We start from the raw sequence: 12,645 nt of genomic DNA, 5'->3' as shown, positions 1-12,645 counted from the left end.
CAGATGTAGATGGCTGTTGCAGTGCAGACTTTCGTGTGTATCACCAAATCCTTCGCCGACCAACTCAAGGCTTATTTGTCTTGGAGGGCACCTCTTTTGCTTCAACTATGCCTCACTCGTCCCCTCGTTCGTTGTGCCAGTACTGATTAGTACACATAGGGTGGATCTCGTGTAAGCCGACCGGTCATCTGGTGGCCATCCAAACTCTCAGCTGGCTGCATTGAGTGAAAAATTGTTTGATTACTTTTTTCTACTTTTTTTATATTGTGTCCCTCTGCAGTGAGGTTTGTATCCTCGTTATGTTTTCGTCTATACAGGCTACTATAAGCAGAGAAAGCTGGAGCTATAGGTAACTCACTGGATTGTTATTCAAATCTCCATCCAGCCATCCAGATTTTTAATTTCCATGCTTCTCTAAATCACTCATGGAAATTTTGGGAAGGTACCTTCTTAAAATTCATGGTTATTGTCGCTTTCCCTCCTTCCTCATTTCACCCTTATGCTTCCGCTTTTAGTAATATTATAGTTGACAAGATGTTAACCCCAAACTGCCGTCCTTCACAAACTGGCTGTGGGACTCTGGCTCGGTTTCTTTAACCGACGTTTGTTCGATGATTTTTCTGACGTTTCGTCTTTTATCCTCCACTGCTGGAGGTGAACATGGAGTAGAGCTTGCGACCGCAGATTAAACGTACCTGGAGCGCCAGCGTCCAAGGATTTTTCCGGGTGATTACCGTTGTGGTTCTCGCCATGATACTTGCAATTGCCGCTCGCTTCGGCACGCAAATCCAGGATACGTTCTCCTTGATACTTTCTTGTTCCTTGTTGAAGCTATTGTCATATTTGTGTACTCTGACAGCTTACGTTTATTTATATACATGATATGCCCTCTAGTATTACAGGTAACTCTACAATATTTCTGTTTGCTGATGACACTTGCTCGGTAGTAAATGATGTGTGTAACATTGGCTCGGTTTCATATAGTGCCATTCATGACCTTGGTTCATGGCTTGTAGACAATAAACTAACGCTAAATCACAGTAAGACTCAAATTTTACAGCTTCTAACACGCAGTCGCACAAAACCTGACGTTTTAATTTCACAGAGAAATTTGCCTAAGGTAGATAGATGACGTTATAAACACCCGGAAATAAAATCAATATCTTCAGGCCATAAAGCATGGAGAAATCTAATGGGTGTCATTTGGATAATAATGATGATTATGAAGTATATATATGGGAATTAACCACTATCAGCCACCATTTCAACAACGTCCGTCTTTTGATTTCTTCATTACACTCCATTGTTCAGTCATGACATTACAGTTAAATCAATACCATTAGCTGCTAACAGGAGTTGAAATACATCAACGGGGACAGATGAAAACGTGTGCCCCGACTCGGTCTCGAACCCGGGTTCTCCTGCTTACATGGCAGACGCTCTAGCCATCTGAGCCACCGAGGGTACAGATAAGACTATGACTGCAGGGACTTATGGCCGTTACACTTCCCGTGAGACCCACATTCACAGCTTATAGTCCACACACTACATTCGTGTGCCCCTGATGAAGATGGCGTTTGTTCTTTTGGACATGTCCGAAAGAACAGATGCCATCTTCATATCGTTAAGGCTAACCAGCTGATAACCTTCTTCAGTGCGGATGCGCGCGAACTGCCTGAACTCTTACAGGACTCGGTGGATTTTCTGCCACGAGTAATGGGTATAATGGCAGGCAGGGGCACTACGAATGTAGTGTGTGGACTATAAGTTGAGAATGTGGGTATCACGGGGAGCGTGCCGGCAGTAAGTCCATGCAGTCGCACTATCATCTGTACCCTCGGTGGCCCACGTGGATAGAGCGTCTGCCATGTAAGTAGGAGATCCCGGGATCGAGTCCCGGTCGGGGCACACATTTTCAACTGTCCCCGTTGATGTACTTCAAAGCCTGTCAGCAGCTAATGGTAATGGTATTGATTTAATTGTAATTTCATTCTAGAGAGCTGCACGGTCACCAATGACACCTGTCCTTTCGGACCCCTCTCCCTCCAAACCCACAAACATAACAAGACACCAAAGAATATTAAACTACATTCAGCACCACAAAACAAACAAAAGACTAACGAAAAACACAAAGCACCAGTTGGCAACACTACGTACTGTAAATAGGCCTATACCAGAACAAAACACAGTGAACAGTGGAAATGAGGTGTTAAGCACCAATGCTTTCGTCAAACGCTTGTCATCGGACATCCTGGGCTCGCAGACCAGCTACGTACAATTCCAGGACTACACATACGCACTAATAACAGAAATCGTAAATAATCACATATCTTCACTGGAAACAAACAATAATTTAATCACACTAAACGTCTCAGCTATCAACGAGTTGTTGTTTAACTGTTCTACCAAAAATTTCGAAACGTTCTTGACCGGTTTACTTCAAATTCTTACACGATACTGTAATAAACGTTCGGGCCGATATAGGCTACACATTTGTATATACACAGATTTTAGCAAAAATCTCGGAACGTTCCTGACCGAAATACTTGAGATTTTTATACGATGCTCTAATAAACGTTCGTACAGAATTAGGCTACATATTTTTATATATATATGGTATATAACTACATACTACATAAAGGGGACACATGTTGGATTTATATTTATAAATATACATACTGTATCAATATGTATTAATTTATAAAGGGGAAACGTTGTTAGAAACATCTCAAGAACTTATTGACCGTTTTACTTCAAATTGGTATACGTTATTCTACCAATATTCAGACACAAAATTAAAACCGACTGCGATATCTGAAATGCTGTGCTGTGAAGATGTACGGCTTCGTTTCCTTTCCCGCAGTCAGTTTTATTTCAGATAACAGGCCATGTAAACCGTTAGACAAATTGTTTCTTCCACATACATTCTTTCTCCTCATATTTTTTTAAACAAACGTGGTGTACATAGCAGTGTGCAGCTTTGGTTTCTTCGTCGCAGTCAGTTCTAAAAGGATAGGGAAGCGTTGTATTTATTGCTTACCAAATTATGAGTAGAATACTATTATGAAATCTAAATCATCCGAAAATTTGCAATCCTACCCGTTCACAGATTAAAACTATGAGAATTACTGTCACTGAAGTTACTACCCTCGCAGATCCAGTAGCTGTAGAGGTCTCACTTGTACCCCTTGTATTATTGATACCAACCGATCTACCCATTCATTTTGAGTGAGTTATTCCCCAATCAACGTTTCGTTTGCAACAACAACAAACAAGACTCAAGGTTAGATGGAGGGGGGGGGGGGGAGAGTTGGGTAGAGAGGAGTAGGGAAGGGGGGTGGATGGACAGAGAGAGGGAGAGGAGGGAGGAGGAGCTGACCAGAGAGAGGAGTGAGGAGGAAATTGAGAGAGATTGGGGGAGAAGGTGATGGACAGTGAAAGGGGGGAGGAGAATGGGATGGACAAACAGAGGAGGAAGAGGAGGAGATGGACAGAGAGAGAGGGGAGAAGGAGCTTAGGGTGTAATACAGTTCCCATACATACGAATATTTAGCAGTTGCGAAGCATTGCCGGGTGTGATAGTTACATACAAAGGCAAACATGTAGTAGATGCCACTGTAGATCGTTAACAAAAAGAAGAGAAACCCTTAAGGCACAACACCAACAGACTTTCATTTGAAGAACTTTGTCCCCAACAGTATGAAGTTTTATTGAAACGAGACATATAATTTTATGAACAGTTACTGAGGAATCACTCTGTCGAAAGAATGTGATATTATATACTCGTTATCGAGTCCTTTGAATTTTGCGGATAGAAGTGTCATATCTCACAAAAACAGCAAAAATCCATTGGGCCAAATGTTATTTAGTTATTTTATTGCGCAGTGTACAGCAGTTTTAGGGACCATGTTGACAGAATCTTGGAGAATAAGTGCAAAAATAGTATCGGGGAAATTTGGAGGTAAATTTTTTGAGTCTTTTTGGCTGTTAGTATCCTCTGCTTCACAGCAGAAGTTTACATTTCGTTTCCTTGTCTCATAATTTTCTGTTTTGTTGTCTCCATCGTATAAACAAATAATTTTCATCACTGCGAGTATGACAGTGCAACAAACATTACGTTCTCTTTCTTTGTTGAGGTAACTAAAAGCCTTAGCTGTCAATAGTTTTTTGTGAAGTATACATTTAACAACAACCAGTATTGTTATGCGCCAGGCTTAAATTAAAAATTACTTTACAAGATTGCTGAATGAATTAAAAGTCATGTCAATTCACATTCCATCTGAAACTTTGTCCCGACTGTCAGGAATGTGGATCCAGCATTACTGTAATATAATTCTGTCACACACTGATAAGCATGCATGCTAATTGTGTCTGTCTTATTGTGCTCTTCGAGTTTAAGCGTTCAGATCACAACGTGCGTTTGGAGATGTAATTTGCATTTCGAAGTTACTTGCTCAAAAAATTCATCGACTACAATATTTTCATTGGATTTAGATGCTAGGAGCTGTTATCTTTGCCACATCTTCAACGCAATTTTAGAGCAATTTTAACTGGCACTGTGCATATATAGCTACAAAAATGAGCTAACGAGTTTGTCTGTTACTTTCCAAGTACTGGGATATACAGCAGACTTCTTGTTGCAAAGCTGTTTCGTATTGGGATACAAAACTAGTTTTCTCTCATCATATCGCTCGTGAGAAACTATCGTAGTCCTTGCAAACATAACAGTAAAGAGCTTCTTTGACGAACACAGTCAGGCAGAACAAACACAAAAATACGCTTGCACACACACATAAAGAAGCGCTTTCACCTTATTACGTCAGCTCATAATTTACATCTCACTTTTTCCTGTGAGGTCGACCTCTCCTTCTACGAACGTAACTGCGTTGTGGTATTAATAGCCAGATGATTAATGGCGCGTACATTGTATCAGTTTCATTTGCCTCGCTTTATGCTTCATTCCCTGATTGCGCCTGCAAAGTAGAGATTAACCTACGTTATTCGTTAAGTTCTTTAATTCTTTTCATTCAGGGGTAACTCGTCATCACAGATGTAAAGAGAGTCTCGTGTAACGAGGCTCAATGTTTAGTCCCTGTACTGCTGTGTCGGTGTGTACTAATATTTATGGAATTTGAGAGCTCTTGGAAATAAAAGAGAGAGATATTATGAATCGTGAATTTCACAGTAAAACGTTTTGCATTAGTCGGGCAAAGATCTAAATATGACGTTAAACTACAATTATAAGAGCAGTTATGACATGTTTATCAACATTGGAGGCGAAAATACACCCTAACGTCACAATGATAACTCATATCGATAAGAAATTTTAGATGTTAGTAGAGAATTTGACGGAAGTTTTGAGAGGCGTCACATAAATTTACCTTTATCAGTGTGAAATGCCACTAAACTGAGCCCATGGTTTCGTTAAAAAAATACATTTCCTCCAGTACATCGACGGACAACACCCTGTCCATAGTAGACACTACAAATAATATTCCTGCTGACGCGTGTTATTAATTAGTAGCAACTGTTTGTCGATATCTTAGGATATATAGGAATTTTCAGAAGTTTTAACGCTACGCTGAAACTTGAGTATATATCCTCTACTAAACTATACAGAAAATACTTTCAACTATTTACGTTGTGATCTAATGTACGTTCTGAATGGTTTTGTTTCTCTAAAGATTCTCTGTCGGTACCCGTCTTCTGTAGAGTTTTGGCCGAGATGTATGCAAGGCAGACTTGGTTCGAGAAACTACAACTCTCATGCTTAAAATCTACACTTTCATGCAGCGTACAGGTTACAAAACGTTTTGAAATATTCACCAAAAGCGGATATTGTTGAGAGAAAGTTGGGTCCTATATTTACGAAGACTCATTTTGTTCTTTAGGATTTCGATTTCAGGATTACTGTTCTACATATACAGTGGTGACAAAAGTCATGGGATAGCGATATCACATATAGAGACAGCGGTAGGATCACGTACACAACACGTAAAAGGGCAGTCCACAGGCGGAGCTGTCATTTGTGCTCAGGTGATTCATGTGGAAAGGTTTCCGACGTGATTACTGCCGCACGGCGGGAATTAACAGTGTTCGAACGCGAAATGATAGTTGGAGCTAGATGCATGGACATTCCATTTCGAAAATCATCAGGGAATTCAATATTCCGAGATCCATACTGTCAAGAGAGTACCGAGAATACCGGATTTCAGGTGTTACCCCTCACCACGGACAACGACAGTGACCAACGGCCTTCAATTAACGACCGAGAGCAGCGACGTTAGCGTAGAGTTGTCAGTGGTAACAGGCAAGAAACACTGCGTGAAATAACGACAGAGGTCAATGTGGGACCTACGACGAACGTATGTCTTAGGACACTGCAGCGAAATTTGCCGTTAATGGGTTATGCCACCAGATGATAGACGCGAGAGCCTTTGCTAACACCACGACATCGCCAGCAGCACCTCTCCTGGGCTCCTGGGCTGGAAAGCTGTGGCCTGGTGAGATGTGTCCCGATTTCAGATGGTAAGTGCTGATGATAGGGTTCAAGTATGGTGCAGACACCACGAAGCCATGGAGCCAAGTTGTCAATAAGGAACTGCACAAGCTGGTGGTGGCTCCATAATGGTGTGGGCTGTGTTTACATGCAGTGGACTGGGTCCTCTAGTCTAACTGAACCGACCATTGACGGGAAATGATTATGTTCACGTGCGTGGAGATCATCTGCAACCATTCATAGACTTCATTTTGCCAAACAACAATGGAGTTTTTATGGAAGACAATGCGTCATGTTATGGGGCCAGAGTTGTTCGCGACTGGTTTGAAGAACTTTCTGGACAATTTTAGCGAATGATTTGGTCACCCAGATCGTCCGACATGAATCCCACGAACATTTATTGGAAATAATCGAGAGGTCAGTTTGTGCACAAAATCCTAGAGTGGCAACGCTTTCGCAACTATGAACGGTAACAGAGGTAGCATGGCTCAATTTTTCAGGAGGGGACAACCAACTACTTGTCGAGTTACACCACTTAGAGTTTCTCCACTACACCGGATAAAAGGAGGTCCGACACGGTATTATTAGGTATCCGATGACTTTTGTCACCTTAGTTAATATGGCTAAAGAAGAAGGAAGTGCTTCAGTGTGTTTACAGATTTCGCTTTCATAGTGGTACAGAATAAAAGGATGTTCCCCGAAATATGACTGCAATTTTGTAAATAATAGATTTCAGCTATGAGTCGTCCTTTTGAAATTTTATTGTCAGATCTAGATTTCAGCTAGAAACTAGCCATTCTCAATGCACTATCATTTTTGATCAATGCATGTAATGCCTGTTGGTCGGGCTTCATCCACAGTTTACTGAATACTGCATTCAATGAACTGTCGATGAAGCCCGACCAACAGGCATTACATGCATTAATCAAAAATGCTAGTTATTTGAGAATGGCTAGTTTCTAACTGAAATCTAGATCTGACAATAAAATTTCAAAAGGACGACTGATAGCTGAAATCTATTATTTACAAGTCAATATAACAGTCGCTGCGTGCAACAGCCTTCTGAATAGAAGGTAACCTGATTACTGCAATTACTGTTTGAGACTGCAACACAATGTGCTTTTCGAGCAGACATACTACCATCTAATACATTGCGATTCAAGGCAGTTGACACTTTCTCATGCGTATAGTTCTAGGGTCTGCAGCAGGAATAACGTAACGTGACATGTCTCTAATTGTGCAGAAGTTCTGATTTAGGTTCCCCCGCAGAATAAGCTACCTTTTCGTTTAGCTAGGTGGTGCAGTGGTAAGGCATTGAATTTATATTCAGGAGGACAGCGGTTCAAATCCCAGATTTACGTATTCTGTCGTTTTCCAGAAGCGCTTAAGACAAACCCGAGGATGCTTTCTTTGACAAATAAACAGCCTTCTGCAAGCTGAAGTTGGCTCAATCTATAATGATCTACTTTTTTTTTCGGTGAACGTTAGTTCACCATTGGCCCTTTAGATTCCAACACACCTAGCCCTATTATGGCCAACTAGAAGCTGGCGCTTTGAATGTGAGCGGTGAACTTGGTGTCGGACGGATACACTTAGCAAAACAATTCCGTTTAGGCAGGCGAGGTAAGATTATCGCATCCATGATTAACCTCTTGTGTAAACCTTTAGACAGGCTACCACCTGGTATGTTAGCAGTTTCTTTGATGATGTCCGTAAAAACTCGTAAGCTTAAAAAGTGTCGCTTCTTATAGGTTTGCGAATAGCTAGCATTAATTAATGGTAAGCAGGGGTGCCAAGACAGTGAATTTATAGTACATATACACTGCAGACTTCACAGAAATACACTTCTGGTATTAACAAACAATTGGATCTAGTCTAAGAGATGAATGCGGTGTATTCATTGGTTTGGCGTATGAGGAAACAGGCCTTATCTCTCTTTTGTCATAGCTCTCTGTCAAATCTGGCACAAGCGCTCCGGCGGAAATTAGCCGTCATATCGGTTAAATGTATTCATATCGTGAAACTCTGTGTTTAAGCTAGTAGATACAGGATAATTCTCAATGATCATACAAAATTCCGATCAGATTATGAAGACGCAAAGGATCTGTGAAACAGTAGTCCATTACTTTGGCAGTAGCAATAAACGCTAAGTATCTGATATTACCTCAGTCTACAAAACAATTATCATTTTCGACGCTATGGTGGGCGCAACTGGTAATTTTGGGACGAAAGGGGAACTCACATGATACAAAAATTTTCTATTGTTATATGCCAGTTGTTATCACAACTTCGTATGTCTGATTTCTGCGTTTATTGGTGAATGTAATGCTACAGTCAAGCCGAGCAGGAGTTGGTGAACAGTACACGACTGTAAGAACTGGATGCTTGTTGACTGATGCATACAATGTACATAAAAACGATAGATGCACTGTGTACGGCGTATTTCACGTAAGACCAGCACGTTAAATGATTACGTAGTCTGCGTCTTGTTATCAAAAGGCCTTCTCTCTGCGTCACTGTGAGTTTCGTTCACCACACACTTCTACTGCGTGAACTACTAAAGTGAAAGAAGGCTATGACAAACAACAGTACATCCACATCTAATTGAATCTCCGCAAGTCACCGTATGGTGCATGGCGAAGGATACCTTGTACCAGTAGTAGTCATCTCCTTTCTTGTTACTCACTCAGCAGGGAAAAGGGAAAATCCACTGTCTATATGCGTCCGTGCGAGCCTTAATTTTTCTCATATTGTCTTTGAGATCCTTGAGCGAAATATACGTTGGCGGCAGTGGAATCTTCCAGTAGTTAACTCCAAATGCCAGTTCCTTAATTTTTCTCAATAGTGTTTCGCGAAAACAAGTCTTCTTGAAGTCAGTGATACCCATTTGAGTTCACGAAGAATCTCCGTAATATTAGCATTTTGATCGAACCTTTCGATAACAAATCTATTAGCAAGCCCCTGAATTGCTTGGGTGTCTTCCTTTAACCCAACCTGATGGGGATCCCAAACACTTGAGCAGTATTCAAGAATGGGATGCACTACTGATATATACGTGGTCTTCTTTATAGATGATATACACTTCCCTAAAGTCCTCCCAAATAAACCCAGTCGACGACAAGCCTTCCCTAATACCGTCACTACGTGATGATTACATTTCGTGCCATTCATGACACTAACTAGAAGTTGTAAGCCATCCTCTGACCTCCTATAGCCACTCAACAACGACACCTTCCCGCACACTACAGCGTCATCAGCAAACTGCCGGAAATTGCTGCTTACATTGTTCGTTTAGATTATTTGTGTACATAGAGGACAAGAGACGTTCAAATGGTTCAAATGGCTCTGAGCACTATGGGGCTTAACATCTGAGGTCATCAGTCCCCTAGAACTTAGAACTACTTAAACCTTACTAACCTAAGGACATCACACACATCCATGCCCGAGGCAGGATTCGAATCTGCGACCGTAGCGGTCGCGCGGTTCCAGACTGAAGCGTCTAGAACCACTCGGCCACACTGGCCGGCAAGAGAAGTCCTGTCACACTTCCCAGGAGCGCTTATTCGCATACTGTTAAAGACCTCTGTCGTACCTGTATTTCGTTTTTTGTCTGTCCTTTATTAACCTACTGCGTTATTGCTTCTTTTCTTCTATATTTTTACGTGTTGTTGTTATAAAGAGTAGTACAAAGATGTTTTTACGTAGTTCTTCACAGCATTCTACTCTGAGCACGTCTAACATAACCCTGCATAACTAAGGCACCCTACATCCATGTGAACCTCCTTACTGCATTCAAGCCTTTTTCTTTCTCCACAATTTTTCCAGGGCGAGGAAAACATAGACCAAGGCACCCTCTGAAAAATACTCGCGCGTCGTAGTAGTACCTCATATCATTACCTCTTCATGGCAACAACATTCCTCCGACTATCAACAAGGATGTAAAACTCCATATGTACGTCCAGAATGATGTATCTCGAAACTAGAACCTCACTATCGTCAAATTGATATCTTTCCTTGATGTTCTCCGATTTTATTCGTCATCACTTCCCCTTCAGTCTAATGTGTGATAAAAATCATTTCTTGACTACTACATTCTTCCTTCCAATCCCAGTACAGTCCGAATGTTACTTACTTCGGCAGTATCTATAGTCGTGATCGGGATAAGCAGTGCAGGATATTTAGAACAGTGTTGCTCCTGACGCAGTTCCAAATTCTGAAGACAGTCGCCTTGAAGATTTCATGGGATTTAATAAATCCATTCATCTCTATCCTTCGATCTTTTACTCGTTTACGACCTAATTTTTTGTGTGTCGCGATCTGCGCAAGGCCGGTGAAATCACCGTTTGACGCACATTTGACGACACTGATACTGTGGTGTCGATTGGACGTTGTGCCCAAAGACACCATACAGAGAAACGTCAAAATGACGCCTTTGTATTGTTATATATTAAACACAGAAACTGTCTGTTCTACTTATTTAGTTACTGTTGTTTCTTCGAGAGGGTGACTGTATGTTACGTCGTAGATCTGGGTATTGTTTCAGAGTTTCTAGCCTCTAGAATGATACTATGCAGGGCTACACTTAGTTACACTGGGCTAGTTGATAAGTGAAACGCATCGGTAGAGTCGATTCATCGAATTGTAGGACATAGAGTGGACAACTAAATCGAAGTTCTCTGGTCAACTATTTCAGTCAGAAAACGGTTACAGCGGCTTGCATATAGGCTACGGGTAATGCAGACAGTGACAGTATAGCTCACGGCCCGTAAAGGAGACGTCACAACATGGTCTCAAGCATTTACGTTTCTATATGAACATCCAACATAGTGTGGGAAAAATGGGTCAGCAACTTATTTGTTTTATAAAACTACCATTTGTGAAGTTATCTAAGTTGCAATGAGAAATATCCTTTACTAGTGGAGACTAGTTTCGGAACTAACGTCCTTCATCAAACCATCGGCTTCATCGTAAGTACTTAAATGCAATACCTCCGGCACATTTATTGTTGGCCATAATATGAAATCGTAAGCACATATACAGAACATCTGCAACCTATGTTTCTTATCAATAGCACAAGGTCCTGTCCTTGTGACGTTAATAAGAAACATTTCTCATATATTTATCATAGGTTTGATACGTTCTGCACATAAGATTTACGATTGCCGGTAATGGCCAACCACAAATGTACAGGGTTTATTGCACTTCAGTACTCGCGATGAAGGCGATGGTTTGATAAAGGACATTATGTCCGAAACTAGCCACCGCTATTTCTCGTTACAAATTCGACACCTTCACAAATAGTAGTATTAATTTACAGTTCTTCCTTAAACACTTAGTTGGTAAAGTCGAAGATACTGTTTAAAAGCGAAAGCCAGAATAAATACAATAGTTCTAAATATTTGGGTAAGTATACGTTAAAGACTTACGTTTGTTTACTTGAATTTGATTTGTTAGCGTTGACAACGAGGTCAGAAGAACCGTACCATTACTACAAGCTTACGGTACTCTCGGTAAGAATCCTCTTCGAACTTCCGGAATTAAAATTATTTTACAACTATTAAGTTCAGTCTTGAGAATATTGATATTCAGCAAAGGAAGGCTAATACGGGGAGCAGTATAAACCTCGAAGGCAGTAATGTACTGCAGTATTCCTTAATTCAATTCGCTGAGCGTGTTTTCTTTCCTACTCACTGAGGAATTATTTAAATGCACATGTTTTTTTGTGTAAACATAGGGTAAAAATACAGCGTAATCTTATTGAAAAATATATAGACAAGCTACAGAAAACAAATTGTACACGAAAATGATGGCTGGAGGGTGATGACATATTTTAAAGCACATTGGAGTGTTTTCAGTCGTTTCCTTACAGCCTGACATGAATTATGCATGCTAATAGAGGAATGTATTATGCAGATGCATGTGCGCGGTATGAGCATCATTTAATGGGTTCAGGCGTAGGCTGCAGGTTGGCCGAACGACCGTCTTCACGCTCCGGCACATGTCCTTATCTCATTATTCCTATACGCAAATATGAATAAGCGCGGTCAGGGTGCGCAACTTGAAGATGTTGTTATAAGATTCGAATTAATCAGGTAGTGACGTAACGACCAGCGAAATTTCAGTTCTTCAGCTTCTAACGATACCGA

The sequence above is a fragment of the Schistocerca piceifrons genome, chromosome X, assembly GCF_021461385.2.
Source record: "Schistocerca piceifrons isolate TAMUIC-IGC-003096 chromosome X, iqSchPice1.1, whole genome shotgun sequence".
Lineage (NCBI taxonomy): Eukaryota > Metazoa > Arthropoda > Insecta > Orthoptera > Acrididae > Schistocerca > Schistocerca piceifrons.
Note: the sequence above shows the minus strand (reverse complement) of the source record.